We start from the raw sequence: 21605 nt of genomic DNA, 5'->3' as shown, positions 1-21605 counted from the left end.
AGAACGGTTCAAATTACGGGTGATATGAACTGCAAGATAGGATCAATGGAGGTAAGTATGAATGGGGCATTCCAAGTAGATTGGGAATATATAACCAAATGTAGCAACATAAGCTCATTTGCATTTAGAGAGAGAGAGAGAGAGAGAGAGAGAGAGACAAAAGCATAGGATTTTTCACTTTGTTTTTGCCTGATGTGACTACCTCGATAGCTCTTACTACATTGGATTTGATAGGTAGGATCATTAACCCTTCAAGAACATGTGTGTATGCCCCATATTGCATCAACATTACCAAAACAACAGCAGAGCATATCAAAGTCACAAAATTTGCAAGTTTTCAAGGCCCATGGGGGACTCCAAAACTCACCCAAAACCAAAAAATCTTCATCATCAGACCATTGGTATCTAGCAGAATCAGGCAGTGCAAAAACAGTTGCAAAAGGTGGTGGAACATGGATCGCGATCCATGTTTCCCAAACCCTAAAATTAGAAAAAATTGCACAGTAGCATCCCCATATGCCCACGAACAACTTTCACTAAGTCAAATTTCAAAATGCCTCCCAGCATGGATCGCGATCCATGTACCTTTTTGCTAAAATCAGGGCAGGAGTGGTTCACTAGCTGGGGGGATGCAAAAGTATGACTAACCATGCAAAAAAAGTCACAAAAAGGGCTTTTAAAATCACCAAATCCTCATGGTTTGTTACCTTCAGTCTGCAAATGGTCTTTTGGCAGTAATCAAGGGAAAAATGGTCTGTTTCTAGCAAAAACCTCATGGAGTATGGCTAGGAGAAGAGTATGAAGCTTTCCCACTAGCCATAGCAGCAATTGAAACTTCATAGGACTTTATTTCAAAGCCAACTAAAACAAAAGTGATTCTAGAAGAAAATGAAAGACAATCATCAAGGAGATGTAACTTAAAGGTGTAATTAGGGTCAAAGCAAAGCAAAAGGGTACCTGCAAAGTTGTGCAAATTGCCTGGATCAATTTTCCCCTTGAGATGAATTCACAATCTGATGGAAGTTAGTGGAGAGCTATGCAAAGCTGTGATTTTCAGACACAAATCATCCAGAATCAAGTCAAAAACAGATATCAGTCATCAAAGGATGTGCCCAAAAGTGGTTCCAAAAAACCAATATGGTCAAGACGGAAAAAAACATGGCCATAAACTGGAAAATTGAGTAAAGACACAAAAAACATGTCCAAATTCGAAAATATTTCACTAGTGTGCAAGGAAGACCTATAGGAACATGTATGCAAGAGGCTGTGTCAAAATCCTTCCCAACATGGATCGCGATCCATGTACCTTTTTGCCCAGCCAAAGAAAAATTCATACCATAGGGCCTAGCATATTCAACAAAGCCAAGCCATGAAGTTTCAAGTCATTTGGATTCCAAAATCCACATCAAAATACCAAATTTCTCTAAGTCTAAGGATGATTTTCAAAATTGACCTAAGTACCAAACCAATTATCCAAATCCCAAAAAATTTGGACCAAGGCACCATCTTGATGAACCCTACCAGTTGGTATCATCAGATCTTCATTATCTTGGCCAGCATGGATCACGATCCATGTTCCCCAAGTCCTAAAATCAGAGAGCTTGTACAGTAGCATTCCCATACGCCCAGGAACAACCTTCCCTAGTTGGAATTCCAAAATTCTTCCCAACATGGATCGCGATCCATGTACCTTTTTGCCAGAATTCATATGTTACCCTTTGCGGTTGTGCCCAAATTTGGGGTAGTTTTGACAAAGTTATGCTCATTTTTTATTTAATGGTCAAAGTTTTCTTTTTCTTCAACTTTTTGATAGATTTTGATCAATAGCTAAATCTTGTTTCCAATTGGAAACTGCCCTCAGGATGCCTTGAAAGAAAGCACAAAGGGAGTGGAAAGTAGCACCATATGAGATCAAAGATATATCCTCAAATGAGAAGGCCCATATATAACAGGTGCTCGAAGCAATACCGGCCAATATATTCATGGAAAGATTTCAAGCAGCGGACGGAGAGATAGTAAAGACTACCATCTTTCCAAGGAAATTATGGACACTACACCAGAAGTTCAAAGTGCAAGCAGGACCCACGTGGCTTCAATTGGACAGTTCTCTACAACTACCGCCATGGGGAACAGATTTAAGACTGGCTCATGAACTCATAATCTCTATTCAATATAATGAGGAAGCCACCCTAACGGACAAAGATGAGACAGTCAAAGTTAAAATCACCGCAAAAATAATCAATGAAGCTCTCCATCTACAACAAGGGACACACAATCTATTGCAAAAGACAAAAGAAATAGATAATGACAAAGCCTTCCTGAAAATCAAAGAGGACACAAGCTGGCATAACACTCAGAAATAAAATTGCCGTTGCACCTCATATTGCGACATTTCAAAGTACAGAAGCCACCAAGATACACTGAACCGTTGTTGCACATGGCAGTAGTAATGGCAATGGACTTAGCAGAAATAAGAGTGGCCACCTGTGACTTTGGCAACTACCCCCTTGACAAATAGTAGAACCAAATCTTAAGGGGAGCCTAAAGAGAAAGACCTAGATGAACGTTGGACCAATGCTGACTCAAATCGCCTACCAAGCATTGGGAATGATTGTTGATCTACCATCTGCACAAAGAACAGATAGATTTGATCCACAAATCTAGAAGAGTAGTAAAATTGGTAGCCGGACCATCCACAAGGCCAAAACCAAAGGATAAACAAACAAGGCAGAGTGCAACAAGAATGCACACTAACAGTAAGAAGACAGAGTCGAATGCACCAAATAGCGAGCAAGCGGGAACTAAGGAAAGAGATACCCCTTCAGAATACCAGTCTTCAGATGAGGAGCATGGGAGTAAATTTTCCATGAGATATATAAGATTGAAAAAGAGAATAGCCCGAGTGGCAGAGGCCATCCCACTTACCCAAGCTAGAAGAACAATGGAAGAAGCACATGTGCAAAGAGAAACAATCCGACAATAGAAGCACAAAGAGAAAAGAAATAAGGGAACAGAAGCAGACGATGAAAAAGAGAAAGAGGAATAAGAAGACATCCCTTTCGTACGCATGTAGACAGTAGCTCTTGAACAATTCAAACAACGTAAAAGACAGGAAGTGGAGGAGAATCTAAATATTAATAGTGACATGCGGAAACGGATTCAGAATGAGCTCAAACAAAGCATGGAGCAAAGAGAAATAAAAGAAGCAAAGCGGCCACTCTTGATGATCTTAAATCATCACACAAATCTATGAAGGCCAACAAAGAAGATGATAACCAAGAAGAGAAGTGAGAGGAGGACACGCTAGGCCAACAAGGTTATGATTTTGAATCTCCAAAAGACAAAGAGGTGCCTTCAAAGGCTGGAACAGAAAAAAGACAAGAAGTTGTAAACCTTCCAGAATAAGGGGCAGATAATGTGTTGTTACAAGAGAAGGTAGATAAAGAAAAAGAGACAGCACCGCCAAAAACTACTACAGTTCTAGTTGCTACTAAAGTAATGAAAACAAAGGAAAGAACAACAGAAGAGGCTGGAACATGGGAATAGGGCCAAAGAAGCTAGCAAAACCCACGATCGCCTTGTTCACAAATTGTAGTAGAGGAGGGAGCAAAAATGATCAGGTCATTTGACATTGATGCCTATTTGGAGCAGATCAAGCTCCAATTCCAATGCCAAAGAGCTCTCTACAGCTTGCACGAGCTAGAGCTGGAAGACACCAAGAAGGAGAGATCTAAAGCAACTAAAAACACTCGACAGCTACAGCACAAAATAGAGGAGTTGCAAAAAGTTCAGCTACAACTCCAATCAGAGTTGCACAAAGAACAAGAAAATGTGGCCTATTACTACAAGGAGGTCCAGCAATTTAATGATTCCAACACTACTCTGCAAGGCGAGCAGCAACGACTAGAGGAGGAGCTAACCAGAGAAAGAGAGTAGAGTGAAAAGCTGTAAGAGTCCTACGTGGTGGTCAGCAAGACTTTGACCTAGCTTTTAGCCCTGCAACAAGAGATGCCGAGCTCCTCAAGCTTGATAGATAGATCAACCTCATTGAACAAAGAGGTCCAAGATCTAAAGGAGGCCTTTGCTCAAGAAAAATATGACAGAAAAATCATGACAGCAGGGCATAGAGCACTGCAGAAATCCAAAGACAAGGAGATCGAAGATTTGAGAAAGCAGTTGGCAAAGGCTCGGGGAGATTTGGAGGCTCTAAGGGCAACACAAGCAAAGCCTGAACAAACAGGCCAATTGGAATTTGAGCAAACAGGCAGATTTGAGCATTGCACTTTTGAACCTCACCAAATAGATGTGCTAAGTACAAGCACAGGAAAAGTAACGCAGGAATCTGAAGATCCAACCACGACATCCATCTTAGATTCGGCCAAGGAAGAAATTTAGCGTTGGATCTTAGAAGTCAAAGACCCCTCGCACGAAGAATATCTGCAATATAAATTGAAAGTGTTGGAATCGGCTGCCCTGCTCATGATCACTCTAGATGAAGTAGTGAAAAACCTTGGGCATGATATGATTGCCCTGCCACCCACTGATGCAGCAGGATGCCGGATTATGGAAACAAAAAATGCTACCTGCCCTTGAGCCAAACAACAAAGAGAATTATAGAGATGTTCCTATCAGCACAATACAAATTTAGACTATCATTGACAATCAACTCCTCTGGCCAAAGAACTAATTTGAGTAGCGACCAACAGATGAAACATACTATAGGAATGCTCCGCATCATCTCAAGATCGACCCAACTTATTGTCCCATCAACAGACGATGATCTTCGGATAGCTTTTACTCTTGGCAAAGCAAAAGACCTGCAATATTGAACTACCCCGTCAAAACAAATCCAAGCAATAACAACCCCTCATGAGAGAAGTATATGGTTCAAACGCTTAGAGGGGTCATCAACATGATGAAGGAGATCCCAGATCTTGCATGCCAAATGCTTGTGAAAATTGCCAAGATGCTAATCACTTGGATAACGGCATTCAATGATAAAGACTCAGTGGAGCATCCCTGGCAATTTTTTGTGGAAGGTACAAGAGGGCTCTCCTGGAATATGGAAACAAAAATCCCAAAAAAAAATGTCAACGTGGGATTCCATGCGAGAGTCATGTTCCTGCCCTCCCACTACATGTAGACTTTCGAGGAGGCGTTCATGACCGGATTCTTTGAGGTAGACTCCTCCATATTTAATCCCATGACCAAAGATCTGCGAGTGTGACAAATAGCCTATGAGATCACTCTAGGCAACAATCCTTTCAGAGAGCTAGCAACAAAAGCGGAGATCAAGGCAAGGGCACAAAAGATCAGGCACCTCACTAAAATGCTAGAAAAAAGATCGATCAACTACTAGAAGACACTCAAAGACAGATGGCACGAGGACGTGCAATAAATATCGGAAGGGGGGAAGGTTTGATGGACACAATGGACTAACATGTAAAACGAGGATGTACACCAAACCTTGTAGTACTTGCTCATTTTTTTGAAAGAAGCGGTGTAATTCAGCTAATGAGGATTCTCAATTGTAATATATTTTGTCATGCCCTCTTAGCCTCTCTGAGTCTACACCCCTTGTAAGTGGTCGAATGGCCGCCAGAAAGTCCCTTTAGCTCTTAAGTCAAAACCCTTAGTTTTTGTCTAACACATTATCATTAGCTTGAAGGAGTATTGGACGTTTACTGTAAGAGACTCTTGCTGCTACAATTTGTAATCCACTTTTCTCCTTGTCTGGTAATCAGATTTTATTCCGAATAGCACATTGTGATTCTTGTCTCTTGCTCTACAATCTAAGCTTAATCTTTTTTATTCTGTTGTGGTTCGTGAAGTTTTTCTTGTGAGCTAAATGCATTGATTTGAGGTCTTAAATGGTGGTTTCTTTATGTGTTGACCATGGATAAGTGTTTCTACATTTAAGGGAGACTTTTTTGTGTAGTTCTATTTCAGTTTGTTGCACATTTTTTGTGATGGATTGTGATTTATGTACCTTCCCAGATGGCTGCAGAACTTGGTAGGACTATACCCTTAGGTGTTGTAACTCCTCTCCTTAAGTTTCAAGGCATTCAGAATTCATTTGGATGCCGAAAAGGAGTGATAACCTATAGCGGTGAGATCGGACATAAACCGATTTTTTGACTAGGAAGGGGTTGATTTTATTTTGCCGTAGTATGAATATCCCACTGAGTCTCCGTGCCCCATCCCGAGTAGCTTCCTTGCATATTGACATTATGTTAGTACCAAAAAGCTATGTTGCAGACATCCGTCACGGCAACCCGGTAACACTGATAGAGAGAGAAAGAAGACTAACATAGGATGGTCCCAAACTCCCCTCTAAGGGCCTTCCCCCTCTTAATGTTAGAGAGGTATTTGTTGTAGATTACACAAATTTTGATACAATGGATCTACAAGCTAAAATACTAATGGGATCTTGCAATGCATACTTAGATATACGAGACTAAGAATTGAAATTTGAAAAACGCTATGTTGTCTAACTTGAACTTGCAACTTTGATGAGGCTATGGAGTAATTTTTTATGGCCAATGTCAAGGATTCTAATTATGGTGAGGACAATGGCCTGAAATCTAAAAATGCTAGATGAGCTGCAAAATTAGGGCTTAACCTAAAATTGTAGGATTGGTCCTTTCCTATAGTAGGGATCTGTAAGCACTAGGGTGTTGATACAAAATCATTGGTGCTAGTTGTGGGAAAGGCTGGAAAGATAAGGTGGTTGATGCAAAAATGCAAGGGTGCTCGGTGATCTTGGACCATGAAGTGCTCATGAGGTGTTGTATCGCTATATAGTCCCCTAATTGCAAACAATATAACCATCAACTTCATCACGCATAGTATTGACTAAACACTACGGCAAATGCAAATGCAGAAGAGGATTAGGGTAGGAGTGGTTAACAAGCCCAGCGTAGGGACATGAAACTTCTTTGAGATAAAAAAATTATAAGATAGGAACTTTGGGTTCTTTGTTCTTCTCAGGTTCTTGATTATTTTCTTGAGTTTGCAAAGCTAAAGCTGAAGCATGTCCAGATCTTTGATACCAATGTCAGATGCAGTAGAAGAGTTTAAGTATTTTAACTCAGATATAGTACTTTGCACAAACACAAGGTTATTTCACTTCAATGGAGACGGAAACTGAACTGAACACAATGAAATAGAGAGGCAGAGAGAGAGAGAGAGAGAGAGAGAGAGAGAGAGAGATGACACCTCACGTTGAGTCCCAACCACCCTCAAGGGTCCCCTTGTCCTATTGCTAGAGCAAGTACTTTCTTTAATTACCTGCACAAATTTTGATACAATGTTGAATATCAAATGCTTCATGCAAATGCTTATCTCGTACAAAAACATTGGGCTGATCTAAAGTAAATGTGGTTTGAACTGATACAAAAATGTTGGGCTGATTTGATGCAAAACGTTGGGCTGAATTGATACAAAAACGTTACCTAATTTGATGCAAAATATTGGGTTGAGCTTATGCAAAATTTTTGGATAAACTGATGCAAATTTAATGTAAAAACAAGAACAATGAATTGAAACGAGCTTTGAAAGAAGTTTGAAAAACAAAGTTGGAAATTGATGAGGAATTAAACGATGATAAAGTTGATACACCTTCCCACTATAAGAAGTATACTATTCAAGATAGAAAAATCGTGGTACAGAATCCCAAACGAGACCCAAAAGAGCCAAGAACTACATATGATGGACCAAAAAATTCCAAATGGATCAACTTAGTAGAACTAGGCAAGGAACCTAAACGGGCATACATTGCCATGGACCTCACCAAAGAAGAAGAGCGACTTCTGATAGATACACTGAGATGGTATAAAGATTGCTTGGTCATACAAAGACCTAAAGGGGATAGATCCAAAGATCTATCAGCACATGAAACCCCTTAACAGTGATGCCAGACCACGCAGACAACATCCTAACACATACAATGAGACTTTTTCCAAGAAAATTAAGGAAGAGATAGACAAACTGAAGGATGCAAAGTTTATCTATGAGATTGAGCACACCGACTAGGTATCCCCGATTGGGGTAGTACCCAAAAAGAATGGCAAATTGAATGTTTGTGTAAACCTCAAACGGGTAAATGCTACCACCATCAGGGACAACTATCCACTACCAATAACGGATCATGTTATTGAGAGAGTAGTGGGGAAAGAGGCCTACAATGTTTTACATGGGTTCTCTGGCTACAACCAGTTAGCCATCAAAGAAAATTATTAGCATAAGACAGCTTTTGCAACAGAGTGGGGTATATTTGCATACAGGGTAATGCCTTTCGGCTTGACCAATGCACATGCCACTTTTCAAAAACTAATGAGTCATGCATTCAAGGAATATCTCAGACAATTTTTGAGATATACATGGATGATCTTTGTGTTCATTCTCACTTAAAAAGTAATCACGTAATGCATCTACGGAAAGTCTTCAAAAAGTGCAGAACCTATCACTTAAACCTTGAAAAATGTGTCTTCATGGTAAGACAAGGTAAAATTTTGGGCCACATTGTGTCCAAAAACGGGATTTTCACTGATCAAGAAAAGATACAAATAATTGTCGCACCATTAAAACCAACGAAAATGAAAGAAGTGCAAGCATTTATGGTACATTATGGGTACTACAAGTGCTTCATATACATGTATGTTGTAATAGCTAAGTCGTTGTATGCCTCATTGCTAAGTTTCAATGGGCAGAATAATGGGAGCAAGCTTTTCACAAATTGAAGCAGCAACAACTAATTTTTGCTTAAATTTTGCAAGCCCCTGATTGGAGCAAGACCTTTCATGTTCATGTCGATGCATCAGCCTATGCCATAGGATGCATATTATCCCATCCAGGAGAAGAAAATGGATTTTTCCATTTTCTACTCTAGTCAGCAGCTGAACAATGAGGAGAAAAATTATACCACTACAGAAAGAGAAGGTCTAGGAATGATATATTCTGTCAAAAAATCTAGACACTACCTTTTTGCAAACAAGCTCGTTTTCCTTGTAGATCACAAAGCCTTGCTATATCTAGTAAACAAACCTTGCAACACTGGAAGGATTGTTCGCTAGTTTATACTAGTGCTTGAGTTTGATTTCACAATAGTCGTAAAAAAGGGGACTACACACACACAAGCAGATCATCTTTTGAGACTATTGATTTCACAATAGTCGTAAAAAAGGGGACTACACACAGACGAGCAGATCATCTTTCAAGACTATTTCATGGGGAAGCACCTTAAGGTATGGATGATGATCTTCCAGATTTGTATATGTTTAACATTGAAATGGTTCCGAGGTGGAGTGAAGAGGTCATCCCTCTACTCACAATCGAATCATTATAGGTGGAAAGACAACCATCAATAATACATGGAACAAGAAATCTCCAACTTTTAGCAAGACAACTGTACAAGCACGGTAAGGATGGGATTTTGAGACTATGTGTACAGTCAGAAGAATATGAGTACTACCTTAAATAGGCTCATATACAACATACGGAGTTTCACAATGGGGAAAAACAAACATACCAAAGGCTAAAGAGACTAGGAGTCTACTGGCAAAACATGGAACACAAGGTCCATACTTATGTAAAATCATGTGATATATGTACAAAACAGCCTCCAGTGGAAATGGCCACCCTGTTTTGAGAAGCACAAGCACCCAGATGGAGTACTCACATAACTGAGTACTTAAGAAAAAAGACCTTCCCAAAGGGATGGGAAACGTTGTTGAGGATAATTGTGCGAAAGGTGAGCCGGGAAGGCACCAGGCCCCTGGCTGTGAGAGGTGCGGGAAAAGAGGTGCAACAGGCAAAATTAACGACAACAGTGCTGAAAAAAATATTTCTCTTAAATTCAGTTAATCAACCGTAATCATCATTAATCAGTCATTAATGGAGGCTTAATGCTCCTTACAAGAGGAAACCTAGCTTAATCCAGGTGCTGATCAAGAAAATTATCAAAGACCTGATGTGTCCCGTCTTCTGCTTCTTTCCGTTAAGACACCGGAGATTTCCTTTCAGTGGCCATCCTCTTTGGCTCCTGCTTCCCGATTCAAATGGTTAATGGTGGCTTCAAAGCTTTGGCCTTGCTTAGGAAATTGGTTTAGAAACGGGATTAGAGATTAAGCTTAGCTTCTGAGAGCAAGGGATTTGGCTTCAATAGATTAGGCTTGATTTTAAGAGCTTGACTCGTGGCTTAGGATTAGAGGCTCGAGGGTTAGAGAGCTTATGAACGGCTGATGAGAGATTAGACAAATCAAGAGGATCTTGAATACCTTTGATTAGGATTGGATGGCATATCTCCTTAAGAGTTGGTTAGTGGGAGCTTAAGGGATTAGGAGCTTTAGTGAGTGCTTAGAAGATAATCTGAGTGGTTTATGAGGGGAATTAGCTTAAGGGCTTCCTTGCTTATCGGGTGGATTAGATTAAGGGCTTGAAGGTATGAGGAGAAGGAGAGCTCCCCAATGATGAGGAGAAGGCCCGAGAGCTTAAGGATCTTGGCCTCGCAAAGAACTTCCTCCCCACGATGATGAGCCTTGGCTTCCTCTCCTTCACCTTGCAAAGCTTTTGTTGCCCTCCTCAGTTCTCATCGGCTAACCCCTTTCCTCAGGTTTTTTTTTCTTGCTCTCCCCGCATGCAAAGAATCCCCGCTATTAATAGCTTGCCCCTCCTTTAACAGTAGCACCGACGCTATTGTGTAGGAACAGGCGCTGCTGACGTGCACCGGAGATTTCGACCTGCACAGAATTCGACGATTCCAACACCGAAAGGGTGCGTCCCGTCATTTCCAACAGATTTTTCTTCTATCGCACATTCGTCCGAGCAGACCTGTGGAGAGCGCGAGTCCTCTTTCCTCCTTGCTGCCTGCAGCTCTGTAGCCCCGCCATGCTTTCCCTTTTTTCCCTATATGGCTTCACACTTAAGTTAATTGGGTGCATTGGCCTTCGGAGTCCAGTTTAAAGATTTGGGCTTGCATATATATTGGCAAATCAATTTGGGCGGCCACTTAACCGGCAGGCAGCCACTCTATAACTCATGTGGGTGGCCATTGGCCATGGGTAGACCTTGAGTATGGGCGGCATCCGGCCTTGTTGCCTTTTCTTTCGGGCGGGATTATGCCTTGTAAGGGCACCACATTTGACATACATATCTTTAAGCTGCAAGTATAGGTGATTACATTGAATCAAGGCCTTCCCATCACATCCGATAAAAAGTATCAGAGTTACTTTCCTGTCAGCAGCCGGGTATTACCAATAAGACCACTGCCGGCCAGGCACTGCATCAATTGACATCCCGGTCATGAGGCTCCTCAAGCTATTTCTGCTCCCGCATCCCAAACCCTGGACAATAGACAAAACTTCCTACTGAGACACCGATCGAGCCAACTGGGCTAGTACGGAACTGGCCCCCCGTGAATTTTTATCGGCCCCGATATCTTGGGAACAATAACTCCGATCACTAATCTGAAAAGAACGACGTGCTCCACAAAGTGAGCACTTCAGCCTGATGCATTCATTTCATTTTTTCTTCCCCTCAGCTACAGTTGCCCAATCTAGTGCGGATCTGCAACAATCGACTTAAACTTAAAAGTGCCATAGCTTCTTCACCGTAGGTCCAATCGACGAGCCGTAAAGACAGGCCGGTAGAGCACTTCAAGCACTGCACTTCTAGATTATAAACTCACATATCTTCTCACTTCAATCATACTCCTTTTTGGCATCATTAAGGCATCAATTGGCCCTTTAAAGCCGCATCTGGCATACATTAATCATTAGACTTGGCCTATTAACAAGCCCTGATCACTGGCCATTAATCAAGTAGGCTTGATCTGCATCCTCTTGGAATATTTCTTAGCATGGAAGCGGAGCTGCATGACATCCACCCCCTTTGAACCTGCACAGCCTCCGGTCTGTGCCAACTGCACTTCAATCTACATCTGCTTTAGGTACCTTAAGCTCTTTGCCATCATCAGACTCACTTAACTGGTAAACGTATGAAAAATGAAATAAGGCTTATACCGTATCATCAATGTTCCAACTTAATCATTAGGTTGCTGTCCATCAAAAATCTATGAACTATCTCTGTTGTATCATCAAAGCATTCAATCATGGATAACTTGTTTAGTGAACCCCGCCAGATTCAAGTGCTCTAGTTAATGATGCACACGGCTTGACCATTAAGATCTCTCTTAAGGAACCCTGTCAAGCTCAAGTATGCCTTACTCTGTTTGCACATGGAATGGCTGTCAAGTCCTTTACTTCAAGTTCTGGTAGCAGAACCAACTCAAAAGATGTAAAGATACTTCAGTAATTGTCCAAATAAGTCAGCTGGAAGCCAACCATGTAATCTTATTGAATGCATAGCCAAACACTCTTCTAACTCAGCATAATCTAGAAAACAAAACCTTGTATCATGTAGCCTGTTACATCAGGCATGTGGTATCCTCTGCATCTGCAACTTGCACTTTAGTAACCCCCAGGATCAAATGGAATAATAAGGAATTTCCCACACACTGAAGCATCATAATATCCACATGAGCATACATTTCCTGTATCAATCAAAATCAAGCATTTCTGGTGCAAATATGCTACCCTTGGTGCAAATAGCACACAATTACTTTGCATACTGATTAGTATCCATCCATATTGAATCTGCTTTACGAACATCCTTATATTCTCCTGGATCAAACACCATTGAGATCACATAACATTGATGGGTTTCGCAATATATTAAAGCTTCACCTGAAGCATAGTGTAGCACCCACATCCCGTAAATTGTTGGAAACTTAAGCTCGTTACCAGAAAGCATTAAAGAAATCTTACTCCCTTTTACTGGAAGCCAAGACATCACTGACATAAGCATCAATAGGAATAGCATCCAAATCTAGCCACATCTGGCACATTGTCCAACCAAATGGAAAACCCTGTGCATTTTATGCCATATCAAGGATGATTTATCATCATCACCCCCTCTAGCTTCATAGCCATGATGAAAAACCTTGGGAGTTTCTCGATCTGTATCATCAAATGAATTTTCACCTGCTGGGATTTTAGCTTGATCATGAAAAACAGCTTCATCCTATAGATCTTCATCCATAATATCCTCGGGAAAATCACCCTTGGAAGTCTCAACGTTCATCAAAATTGTAGGAGTTATCTCTGCTTATCCGGTGGATTAGATTAAGGGCTTGAACGTATGAGGAGAAGGAGAGCTCCCCGATGATGAGGAGAAGGCCCGAGAGCTTAAGGAGCTTGGCCTCCCAAAGAGCGTCCTCCCCATGATGATGAGCCTTGGCTTCCTCTCCTTCACCTTGCAAAGCTTTTGTTGCCCTCCTCAGTTCTCATCGGCTAACCCCTTTCCTCAGGTTTTTTTTTCTTGCTCTCCCTGCATGCAAAGAATCCCCGCTATTAATAGCTTGCCCCTCCTTTAACAGTAGCACCGGCGCTATTGTGTAGGAACAGGCGCTGTTGTGTAGGAACAGGCGCTGTTGACGTGGCACCGGATATTTTGACCTGCATAGAATTCGATGGTTCTAACACCGAAAGGGTGCGCCCCGTCATTTCCAACAGATTTCTCTTTTGTCGTGCATTCGTGTGCGAGTATGTCGCACGTGTCAATGCAAGGAACTTGTCGATACACCGTGTGCGAGCCACAAATGGCTCCAAGCACACAACAAGCCTAAACTAGTAAGCTCAAAGAAGGCGATGGTGTGTCACTCACCTCTCTACACTTGCTTCGTGGAGGATTCCTCGCCGCGAAGAAGAAGGAGACACCACTACGCCGCGCTCAACCACCTCACCGTCGCTGTGCCGCTGCAATGCTCGATTGCACACACCCTCTCTGTCTCTCTCTCATACACATACACACAAGGAGGTGAAGAAGAAGAAGATGGAGATGGAGATGGAGCAAGAGCACTCTTCTATTGCACAAATGAGAGAATGCGTAAATTTTAGGTTTAGTTGACTTTTATATGAGCTCGCCCCATTCACACTTGGGCGCCCATGCTTAGCCAACTAATCCTTTGAATGTTCCAGTTAGAGTGCGCCTCTCATCGGCGATCACTCTTACCCTTTTCCTATTGGACCGACAAGCCCGATACTTGACTCTACAAGTAAATAATACAACGTCCGTCATAGGTTACAACGTCCCTCTCGTAGGTGTCCGTGAGCCGTGAGGGTTCCTGATGTAGATTCTGTCCTCGGAAGCTATTGAGTTGAAGGTCGTTCGTCGAGGTGGAAGATCATTTGAGATGAATGTTCTTAGCCTTCTTTAGACACCGCAAAATCAAACACCATTGGCATAGTAATTGCATTCTCATAAGCGATTAAAAGGCATATGCAGTTTTAGGCAGACAAATTGATTGGTAACAGAATTTTAAACAATTTGTCAGCAATAAACATTAAATTGCAATGTAATCAAATGCATAAACAGATGTAAAGGTAAAAAATTAAACAAGTATGGGGTCACTAATTTAACGGTGGAAAGGCACTAGAGATCGACTATTAATACCATGGGTAAGCTTCTTAATTTTCTTTGGTCAATTAAGTTGTTTAATCGCAAGAGCCAAGTATTTCATGTTCGAGGACTGACTAGAGGCTATACCTAGAAGATCTTGTAGTTAAGCTACGATAAAAGGAATTTCTCATGAAATCATCGCCTGACTGATTACCTTTTCTTTGACCCCCCAAGGTCTTTTCACAGTGATTCAATTTTGATGTGTGTGCTTATTTTGTATGCCTTGGGTTTTTTGCTTTTCAAGGAAAAGCGCCCACACTGGGAATCTCTAGGGCTCTAGAACCATAGGCAATACATGTGAGTGAAGTACCCAATCAAGATGAGATTTCTCTTCCAGCTTAAGATTTTACATTGTGGCACTTTGATTTTTTGTTTGTTCATTTTCAGCATTTTAATTTTGTAACTTTTGGGGGTCATATAACACTGTTACACCTCCCCAGGCTCATCACATTAGTAAACTCCCTTTATAATACTTAAGCTAAAGGTGAATAGGGTCAAGCCCACTAGAAAGCCCTAGTACATTTCACACACTGCTACCTAAATCGGTGATAGCCGTTTTTCGGCTCTCTGTAATTGCCATAGTGAGTTACCTCACCCTACCAAAATCACCCAAACACTGTGGCTATCCCTACCATTTCACTATATATAGGCGTGTGTGAGTTAGGGAACTTTCCCCATATTTTCTTAAAAACCCTCAGCTAGCTAGTCACTGGGCTAGGTGAGCCAAAAATAATATATATATATATATATATATATAAATAAAAGTATATTATGGCCTCTTTGTGTGTAAATATTTCATTGTATATATGGCCTAAATATAGGGATTTTTTATAATTATTTTGGTATTTTATTTAAATATTTCTACTTAGGTGTGTGTTTTATTAAACCTATGTACACCTTCTTTCATCCTCTTACACCATAATTATATTTTTTGCCAATATGTACATACTCTAACCTCATATTTTTCTTTTATACAAATCACTCCCATATTTTCACCCTCACCCTCGTGAAAACAAAAAATTGATTTCTACTCATTGGTTACTTTTATTATATTATTTACTTGCATACCTTTTCCTCTTTCACCCAAAATAATTCAAGGAGGGACCATATCATATGATTCCAATATCTTTCCATATCCATAACTCCTCCATATTTTTATTATTATTTTTACTCATTATTCTAACACCATGTGCTCATTGAGCTAAAGTCCATGAATAGTCCATACACTAGTCCCACCATGTATATATTTCTTATTTCACCAATAATCCTCCTCCATGCATGGGTCAAGGGTGACTTGAATGCTTTGTATTATAATATGACAAAGGAGGGGCTCACTCTTGGATGCATTGTACAAATTCAACAAAGGAGGGGGCCACTAAAAGACTTTTGCAGGCATAAAAAACAGGCTTTTTGGTGAGAATTTTGGCACCTATCTCCACTCCGAATTTGGAGCGGTGGTCAAAAGAGAAAATGTAGCCCACACTCTGAATAATCACCTCAAATTGTTTCATGATTTTTGGAGCTACCAGCGGTGAGCTATGATTTTTTGAAAGGACCCCAGTCTGCCCACTTTTCTCACAAGTAGCCCATAGTCTTCTCTCACCTCTTTCCACACTTCTACACACACACACACACACACACATTTCTCTCAATCCCTCACTCAAACCTGCACCTTCAATGGTTTCTCTCACCTTCCTCACCATTAACCTCCCCACTTACTCCCATAGCTCTCATATGAGCTCTCCATGTACATACACCATCTCTATGCCTCTCTCTATTATCTCCAAAGTACAATTCCATCTTACCCCTTATATATATACATAAATTCAGCATGTGTACCATGCTTAACCTCTGCCAATCAAAAGATCTCATCAACGGAATTACCATTTTCATCACGATGATCAACCTTGGCGGCGGTGGCATAAAGAAGAGAAGACGAAGAAGAAGATCGATAGTCATTTTGAGAACCTACACAAGTGAGTTCAAGCTTCTTCAAAGCTTCACTATCTCAATGATTCTCTTTTAATTCACCCCTCTTCCTTCATCAAATCAACTCACTCTACCCATTGTAAATGTAACATTAACTTTCTAGTGATTACTAACGACTAACATACTAACACAAAATAGCATTGACCTAACCATAAAAGACACCTCACCTCAAGACATGTATAGTAACTCTCTCTCTCTCTCTCTCCCTCTCCCCTTCTTTAAAACTTACTTTCACCTTATCTACCATCAATAATGCTTTCTTTTGAGCCCACACCCATGACTCAAGCAGACAAAGAAGGCCCGCAATGTTTTGATATTCAAAAAAATCATAATCCTGATTTGTTAGCTTGTAAATTAAGATTTCCAATAATCTTAATGAAGGGTCTCCAACCTATAAATAGGCCCCTCTCCTTCTTGTAAAACAACCTCCAACATCTCACATAGCACCCCAACACTCTATGCGTGAGGAGAGACTTAGGTGTAGCAACCACTTGTGAGCTTCACTCTTGGTGTGAGAGAAGCCTTCAAGCTACACATTGCAAGTGAGAGAGCGTGAGTTCCACAAATCTCAAAACCACTATTGTACATGCTCCTTCATCATCAATAAATTGAGGTTTGGTGCATCAAAGGCGTGATTCGACGTTTAAATCTTCGTCCTTCCATTTGTGCAATACGGTTTGGTGAATTCAAGGTGACTTGTGTATTTTGAGTTTTATCGATTGATCTTGATTTTAGAAAGTGTTTTAGTGTGTTTTTCATTGCCAGTTTTGTGTCCATTGTAAGAGGGTATTGTGGTGAGAGGTCTCCCACACCCTAAGACAGTGTGTATGTGTTTTGGCAATGATTAGCAATCACTAAGCATTGAGTGATTTTTGTACAAGTTCTACGATAGCATCATAACGAACCATCTCCATTTGCAAGTCACAAATAAGGTATTACGCAAGATCCTTTCCTCTCTCTCTTCCCTTTGCTCTAGCTCTCTCTGGTCCATTTCATGTGTGTCTTGGTGTGAGGTTGCTTGTGTGTGTTGTGTGGTGCCTCTTCTTGGTTGTGCCAAAATCTCTCTTGCGTCCTAGTTCGCATACCATAACTAGGTGGTGCCCCTATCTTGTTTGGGTTTGGCTGTGGGTTTGTTGTTGTGTTGTGCTTGTGGTTGCCCCAGCCCCAATTGAGCAGCACGGGAGCCTTGAGGGGTGTTTAGAGGTCGCCTCTCTTGTTGCCCGCCCCGGACCGCCCCAATTTTGGTGCCCCCACGGAGGAAAGGCTTGTGTATGTTTTGTGTAGGCTCAACCTTTAGCATAATCAAGTAGCTTGCATGAATCACGAGAATTTGTATGATCCCTTCATTCCCATTGCAAGGCAAAAGGTACACATAATTGTTAGTACTAAGTTGCAATTTCAACGTGTAATTCATAGAATTTTAGGTCCTCTTAGGTTGGCAGAGATAAACGCATCAGTAAATCCTTTTATTTTGCCTCTCGTTAGGTACGACCTTAGTTTGGACGTCTATATTTTTGTTTTGTTTTAAGCATAAGGTCATGCATAGACAATGGATAATGGCCCAAGAATAGAGGTTTTCCCCTTTCATTTCACTCCACACATTAGAATAAACATTGCAATTAGTAGAAAAATCCATTTTCAACAACGTATGGTGTTCATGTTTGGTGCCCAAAGAGTAGGAGAAATTCTCGCGTCACCAAACCCTGTCATCCTACCTCTCATTGATTATCATAGGTCATTTGATGTGAATATTTTTATTTTGTTGTAGAATAGATTGCAATTTAGAGAATATTATTGTGTAGATCTTTTAAAGAAAGAAAAAACAAAACGCGTCACTTTGAAATCAATTCAATGGAGAATCAACGCCAAATGTCTGGATATCCTCTTTTCTTTGGAGAGCCTGGAGAGGATGCAGAATTATTTTTGGCAAATTTCAAGATGTCTTGTCGTATCAAGAGGATAGTAACTGATCAAGAACGTGTAGAAATGTTTGAGGTAGTCCTTAGGAAAGATGCTAGCACTTGGTTTGACTCTTTGCCTGAGGAAGTTAAAGAAAATTACATGGAAGTTGTCAATCATTTCAAGAGATACTTCTTTGATCCCCAAAACACTCAAAAGCTATGGCAAGACATTGTTTCTCATAAGCAAAAAGACTTAGATGACTACTACTTGTACAAGCAAGAGTTCCTACGTCTTTGGGCTCTATGGATACGAAATGTTGCTAACCCTGGTGATGGTGCAGAATTTCTAAAGAAGGAGAGGTTCATAGCCGGACTCTTTCCTGACATTAAGGTAAAAGTTGAGGCGGGTGCACCTGCTACCTTTGATGCAGCTGAAACTAGGGCTGCTGAGAAATATAGGAAACTCAAGTGCTTAAGGGGAGAGGTTCCAATAGAAGGTCTTAGACCCAAAGGTAAGTCACAAGCATCAACATCGAGGGAGCTTCCTGAGGTAACGGCGGAAGTAATTGAGAAGTTAAATGAATCCTTAAGCAGCCTGTCAATTCACCTTGCACAAGCCGTAGGTCCAAAGGGACAAGCAAAGAAGTCTGAAGAGCGAGACCCACGACCTAGGAGAGTCTTGCAATGTTGGAATTGCGGAGAGTCTGGACATGGGATGTATAATTGTCCTTGGCCCCGTGGAGAGCCAGGGAGACCTAACTTGAATTACCCAGTGATGAATGCAGGAGAAGGAGCTGGTCAACAACCAAGGCTTCTACAAAGGCCAAATGGACCAAGACCACCTCCACAAGGGGTAGAAGGAGTTCCACCTTTGCCAGATCCAAATGTGCATGTGGTAGAGGTGACAAATTCAAATGAGGTTGGCATGGAAGCCAATGGCATTAAGCGTGGCCGACGAAAAGGTAAAGAGAAAGAAGGAGTCACATCACAGAGTGACCATGGACAAGGCAAGAAGGCAAAGGAAACCAAGGAAACCAAGAGGACTCGACGTCGTATCAACCTCCAAGACTTCCCTCTTGGACATGGTATGGCTCCGTACAACTTGTTGGAAGACATGAGAGGTAAGGGTCCTGATATTTCATGGCCTCAATTTCTTGCATTATGTCCACAAGTTAGGAGGGATTTAACAAGGGCAGTTAGCACTAGGAGAAAGGTAAAAGAGAGTGTGCCTGTTGTAAAAATTGCACAAGCTGAAATGAATGAGGACATTACACCGGTGCTAGACTGTTACATCAAAGGGAGATTGGTTAGGAAATGTCTAGTGGATGGGGGTGCACAAATTTGCATCATGACAGAGGGACTCATGCAAAGACTAGGCATGCACATCCATGAGACACCTGAAATCAAAGTGAAAATGGCAAACAATAGCAAGGCTAGGTGTGTAGGCATTTGTAAAAATGTCTTTGTAGAGGCCTTTGGCATTAAGAAAGCGGTGGATTTTTATGTTATGTCGACCAAGGGAAGTGGTTATCCATTTATCCTAGGAAGACCATGGCTAATGAAAATGCGAGCTTTGCAGGATTGGGAGAGTGGGAAATTAATTTGCAGGAATGACAATCATAAGAAGGTTGTCTTTGACATGAAGGAGCAACGCCAAGAGGAGCTCCATGAAGAATCATCTCAAAGTGAGACGGAAGAAGGTTGGACCGATAGCACTTCAGAAGAAGAAAGTAGCGGCAGCATTACTGAAGAGGAGTCTTCCATCGAGGTCATGGGGGTAAGGTTTAAGCCAAGCAACCAAGAGACCTCTTGTCAAGGCTTGGAGGAGGTAGGTCCTCAAGAGAACCAAAAGGTGGAACATGAAGGAATGTTAGAAGGTATGTTGTCTACAACACTTACAAAGGATGAAAGAGAGGAGTTCAAATGTGTGCTAAGGAAATTTCCGAGGCTTTTTGCTAAAGACTACACCGATGTGCGTGGAGTAGATTTTGTTCAACACAAGATTGAGTTGAAGCCAGAGGCCACACCTAAGGCTCAAAAGCTACGAAGGCTAGGAGTCATTAAGGAGCAAGCTCTACTCAAGGAGGTAAGAAAGCTTCTAGCAGCAGGTTTCATTTATCCAGTGGAGAATTCAGAGTGGGTCTCTCCCGTTGTTGTCACTCCTAAGAAAAACGGCAAGTGGAGGGTGTGTGTGGATTATCGTCCACTCAATGAGGCAACAAAGAGAGATCACTTTCCCCTCCCATTCCAGGATGAGATACTAAATGAGGTAGCTGGTCATGAGAAGTACACTGTGTGCGATGGTTACTCAGGTTACTTTCAAATAGGGATTGCACTGGAGGATCAATTGAAAACAACCTTTATCACTCCTTGGGGTTGTTATGCTTTTAGAGTCATGCCATTTGGTCTGACAAATGCTCCTGCAACATTCCAACGTTTCATGAATATGGTGTTTCAAGCATTCTTTGGAAAGTCAATTAGGGTGTTCATTGATGATTTCTGTATTTATAGCTCAAAATCATTGCATCTACAAAGGGTAGAAGAAGGTTTAAAGAAGCTCTACGACATGGGAGGTCAACTCAACCCCGACAAGTGCCATATAGGTGAGGATGAAGTAATCTTGCTTGGTCATAAAGTTTCTTACAAAGGCATTGAAGTGGATCCTTCAAAGGCAAAGGCTCTTATTGAGCTACCATCACCCAAGAGTCTTAAGGAGGTCATCTCTTTCATTCAGAAGGTGAAGTATATGTCACGCTTCATTCACTTAGCCTCGGAGTTGCTTCATCCTTTGCAAAAGTTGACACAACAAGTAGAATTTGCATGGTCTGATGAGCTTGAAGAGTATTTTTGTAACATTAAAGTCATTTTGTCAGAGCTACCAACACTCATGCCTCCTTGTTGGGAGTACACATTCTTTGTTAGCTCTAGTGTTGGAAGGGAAACAATTGGTGCTGTGTTGCTACAACAAGATCCCCACAGTACAAGGATGCGACCCATCTACTTTGCTAGTAGGGTCATGAATGCTTTGGAGAGAGATTACACAGAAGCAGAACTCATGATGCTTTCTCTCATGTTTGCGGTGAGAAAGTTTAGATCCTACTTACTACCAAAACCTTTTGTAATTCTCACTGCAGAAAATTTGTTCCCTTGGGTGTCATCTCAAATGAATCTTAGTACTAGGATCTCAAAGTGGATTAT

Source organism: Adiantum capillus-veneris, chromosome 29, assembly GCF_014529385.1.
Source record: "Adiantum capillus-veneris isolate H3 chromosome 29, ASM1452938v2, whole genome shotgun sequence".
NCBI classification, from domain to species: domain Eukaryota; kingdom Viridiplantae; phylum Streptophyta; class Polypodiopsida; order Polypodiales; family Pteridaceae; genus Adiantum; species Adiantum capillus-veneris.
Note: the sequence above shows the minus strand (reverse complement) of the source record.